Source organism: Echinops telfairi, unplaced genomic scaffold, assembly GCF_000313985.2.
Source record: "Echinops telfairi isolate 266 unplaced genomic scaffold, ASM31398v2 ScPeMD7_70;HRSCAF=299, whole genome shotgun sequence".
NCBI lineage: Eukaryota > Metazoa > Chordata > Mammalia > Afrosoricida > Tenrecidae > Echinops > Echinops telfairi.
Genome location: NW_022103968.1, coordinates 55,067,819 through 55,073,112, shown reverse-complemented (window position 1 = coordinate 55,073,112; position 5,294 = coordinate 55,067,819). Strand labels below are relative to the sequence as shown.

The 5,294-nt window shown below is 37.0% G+C and overlaps 1 pseudogene; it reads left to right on the top strand.

Moving 5' to 3' along the window:
• The first annotated feature begins 538 nt into the window (after positions 1-538).
• On the top strand, positions 539-617 carry LOC115870065 (annotated as a pseudogene).
• Positions 618-5,294: the final 4,677 nt, after the last annotated feature.

Genomic DNA, 5,294 nt, shown 5'->3' with positions numbered 1-5,294 from the left:
TCTTGTATTAGGGGAGTGCGCATGAGGAGGCCCAATGTCCACCTGCCACCCCACTACCAAACCAATAATTATTGCACTTAGGTCCGTTCCCCCCTTAATCTTAGATATATTCACATTGTTTTTCATATCTTAACTGATGCTTCCATGAGCATGGATTGTGGATTCAAGTAAAATAAAATCCTTGACAAATTCCATCTTTTCTCTGTTTATTGGACCCATTGTTCCAGTTGTGAGGATTTTGGTCTCCTTTACATTGAGTTGTAATCCATACTGAAAGCTGAAATCCTTGGTCTTCATCAGCAAGTGTGTTGAGTCCTCCTCATCTTCAGCAAGCAAGGTTGTGTCATTTACATATCCCAGGTTGTTAATCAGCCTTCCTCCAATCCTGATACCTCATTGTTTTTCATATAATCCAGGTTCTCCAATTATTTGCCCAGCATATATATTAAATAATTATGTTAGAGGATACAACATTGACACACACCTTTAATACCAAACAACAAAGTTGTGTCCTTCATTAAAATTCTGATTAAAAGTAAAAACTATACTTTCAGGGATCATTTCTATAGTTCGTTACTAGAGAAGTTTCTCTGATGGTGTAGAGCACCGAATTCTGATTAAAGTAAAGGCACTTCAAATTTTTCAGTTGGACCTTCAACTCAAACCTAAAAGATAAATTAAGCAGATATTACTCCCTACAGATATTACTCAAATTAAATCTAAACACAGAAAATGTGTGTCTATTTTTCCACTGGTGACCAAACAAGGACAAAGGCGACTCTCTCCTGACTTCTTTGAGTATGAGGTCTTCCTTTTAAACCCCAATACAATGTAGTGGGTATTGATATGCTTTCCCTAAACTTGCAGTTGGATTTATAATGATATACCCATGTTTATGTTCAATTAATGGCTAAAGAACATAAAATCAAATTGTGAAATTATATCAAACATTTCTGCTTGACAATGCTAGGTGTTCAATAACTGACAGATTCCTTCATATTTGAAGGGATTGTAAGGTAACGAAACTGAGTAAGTCAATTAATTGTCTATTCACCATTCAAACCTCATAGCATTTAGTACCTTACTCCAGCCACTTGAACAAATTCATGGTCTTGGCAATAAAAAGATACAGAAATCTTATAAATGTAAGAGTATTCTTTGAGTGATTGTCAAACACAGTGTAAGATAGGTTTGGGGTATTTTTTTTTTTTTAAGTACTGAGCAAACTTTGTGCTTAAAAAAAATCTTGCTGTGTTACTGATAATCGAAAATGGATTTACTTAGCTGGCTAGCTTTAATTAGTTTGCTGGTGCACCAAAGACTTTTGTGAGAATGGGATTTTTTTCTAATACCTGTAATGCATACAAGCATTAAATCAAAGCTGACTCCAGCAAAATCTAATTCTAAAAGCCCTAGAGTAAAATCAAGATAAAATAATTTACACCACAACCACTGCATCAAAATAGAAAGACGTCTGTAAATAGTCCAATAGCTATCACCACTACAATTTTCTGAAGAAAGAAAACCAGAATTTAAGACTTTATAACAGATCTCACATTCATTATATTTCAGTTGCTTTTAGCTTGTCCGAAGGGTATTCATTTCTAAAGCACAACAATTTAACAAGTTTACAATATATTAAAGACAAGAAGGAGATGTACAAAAATGAAGAGAAGCCATTCCCTTTTTCTTAAAAATGTACATTTAATACTGATGAAGATTGTAATTTAATAAATAAGATGCAAGAAAAATTATCAAGCTATGCAGGGAGGATGATTTTTCAGCTTTGGGGGTGTCCTAAATATAGAGTTAGGGTTACTGTCTTACAGTCTCAGCCCCTGCACGTACCTGTTTGTAGACTCCATGTTCCTGGACCCGGTGGTGAGTCCTGAGCTGCTACCCCTTAGATCAGCGATCCCAACCCCCCAGCTATTCCACCAAAGAAAAATGAAGCTCCTACCTCCATAAAGCAGCCCATTCCCACCCAGAAGCCCAAAGGAGCAGCTCTTCCCTGTCTTACAGGGCCACTGCGAGTCATAATCGGCTCGACAGCAGTAGAGCGTGGTTGGGGGGTTCTAGAAATTAAATAGTGATAAACAGTGAAGTGCACAGCTACTGACTTTAAGGTTGACCGTTTGAATCCCCCGCCAGCTCCCTTGGTGATCTGCTCTATCAAGATTACAGCTAAGAAGCCTCTTTTGGACAGTTCAATTCTGTCGCACAGTGTGGTGGTGAGTGGAAAATCAACTGGATGTCACCTAGCAACAGCTAACTACATACATTAGAAAATAAATGGAGTCACACAAATATGTGGTTATCAATCTCAAGCAAAGGTTTTAAAAGTTGGAACTTGCTTTTGAAAACATGGAAAAGATGATCAGGCACAAGTGCAAAAGGAGAAGGATAAAGAGGGAAATGGATTTTTAAAAATTGTGTTAAGCTGAACATACTACTAGGATATCAATAGTGGACAACCTCCATCTAGAGGTGCAAATATTAAGACTCCCTTAGTTGCCGCTCACCCACACTCCAAATGGGAAATCTTGTCAAATGCCAAATGGTGTTTGTAATAGAGAAATGAGAGTAACGTCGTCGCAGAAAAATAGCCAAAACGTCTCTGAGCGCAGAATCTGGAGAGCTGGGCTCAAGATTTGGTCCTTCTCTCTGCTGTGACCTGATTCCGACTGTCACAGTGCTGTGCGTTTCATGAGCTGAAAATTAGTGGTATCCCTCCGTTGATAACCTGCATATCACAGAGGATTTAGGGAGGCTTGGAGTTTGCTGAAATTGTTCTGGGTCATAGAACTTTAGGAGATTTGATTGACATAATGATGTCCCCTGGGATAACCCAGGCATTTGCTAATTTTTTTCCCCAAGTGTGACTTAGGAAGTAAAATTCTCACAAAGACCTCTCCTGTGTCAATTTTATGATACCTTTTCAAATATTCACCTTAATATACTTCCAATAATCATCCTAAAGTGCCCTCCCATCACCATTTCACATTCTCAGTGAAGAAAACAGAATGAGTAGAGCTTCCCAGGGACTCATTTCCTCCTTGGTACTATTTGGTCATGAACAACAGTGATTAGGTCGTTGTATCTAGCTATTCCCAGGATCTCAGGGACTCGACTATTTTTCAAAATCTACAGATTCACTCAGGATATCAAACACCTTATTATAAAATAATGGCCTATGGATACTAGGTCCCTTCCAAAATGGCCATACTAATTTAAAGTGTTACCAAAAAAGGTTTTTGCTAAAGCATTTAAGTAAAGGGCCTCAGTCAAAAGTCTTTATGGCTGAGATTCCTGTTGAGCCTGGGTTAGAAAAAAAAGAAAAAATAATAATGAGGGAGAGAGAGAAAAAACGTAAAGTCGCCTCCTCCAGTTTGATTTAGACCTTTTTATTTGGCTCTGTTATTAAGTAACCATGCTAGTCTTGTATAAGGGCTATAATTTTATAAGATTGTTATAAGGATAAAAATAGAAAATGGAGGTAAAAAGGCTCTCTGATAACTTAAATTTCTAAAATTATTAATTTACCTTAGAGACTAAAACAAAACATAGAATATGTCTGTGAACAACCTATCAATTTATAAGGAATAAAGTAATACTTCTATATTTTCTAATCAGACACCTATGAGGGAAAGTCACAGAGGATTGCTACAAAATCATAGAAACTTTGATTAAACAAAAATATCCAAAGATGCAGCTATTGTTTCTTAACAGATCCTCCATCCAGATCTATACACTTCTGATACTGGTCGTTCCCATCTCTCTAATTCTTCCTCTAATAAGTGTAATGCTCTGTGATTACACCATGTCAAAACAGCAGTTTGGGCATCCCCAAGAAACTCAAACCAGGTTCCTTCGACATGTTCCTTCTATTTAGAAAAGAAGAAGGAATATGGAGGGATAAGGTCAGGGCTATAGGATGGATCAGGGCTCTAGGGTAAGAGTCCCCCAAAAAAGTCATAGGCTAGCCCTGCTACCCTTAAAAAATATGATGCATTATCACAACAAGAAAAAAAAATCCTCAGTGACATTTCTTTGGTCTCTTTCTCATCAGTACAGATTTCAATGTTCTTAAAACGTCTTCCTAAGAAGTCCCAGTGATCATCCTCTGTCAAGAAAACATATCAACATTGCCCTTTTGGAACAATAGTAATAAGTTACTATTATTAATAACCTTCTAACCATTCTGCTTTGAATTTAACAGGTCTACCAGATCCTCTTGTAAACCTTTGTCCTGAGTGAACCCTTTTCTCTGGAACACACCCTAATAAGCCTAAGGCTATTGCATTTCTAAGAAAATTTACCTGCAACTATCCACTGGTCATCAAGGAATATTCATAAATGATTTATCCAACAAGGGTCTATAGAAATCTATATAAAAATATAACACGTCAACAACAAAAAGACAAACACACCAGTCACAAAATGGACAAAAGACATGAACAGAACCTTTCCAAACAGGACGTCCAAAGAGCCAACAAATATATAAGATGTTTGTGGTCCTTAGCCATTAGAGATGTAAATAGAAACTACACTGAGAAGTCTTCGTGTTCAAGGTGGCCAACTGACCACACACTGAATCCCTCTCCAACAATCAGGAGAAAACATCAGAAGATCTCCTTGTCCTGGCAAGGAAGCCCCCAGCAAAGGGAAATTTTTCAGCACAATGATGACCATATATGAAAAACCAATGGTCAAATTCTTGCTCAATGGGGGAAAATTGAGATCATTCCCCCAGTGATTAAGAAGCAGAAAAGGATGCCTCTTATCACCACTCTTATTCAAGATTGTGCTACAAGTGTGAGCTAGCACATTTAGAAATGAAAAACAATAAAAATCAAACGAATCCAAATGGGCAAAGAAGAAGTAAAATTTCACTATATGCAGATGAGATTTTATATGTAGAAAACACAAAAGACTTGGACAAAAGAATTATGGGATACAATCAAAAGATTCAGTAACATGAGATACAGGATTAACAAACAGAAATCAACAGGGTTCGTGTCTATTAATAAAGAAAACTCTGAAAAAGAAAAAAGAATCCACAAAGCATGAAAAACCCTAACCAGATAAACAAAAGCTTTGTACAAAGAAATCCACAGGACACTACTAAAGAAACCTGGAGATACTTACCTAAATGGAAGCCTACTCGGTGTTCATGGTTCAGAAGGCTTGACATTGAGAAAATGTCAGTACTAGACAAGGAAATCTTTTAAATACAGTGCAATTCCTATCCAGACCCCAACTCCATTCTTGAAATAAATAGGAAAATTGATTGT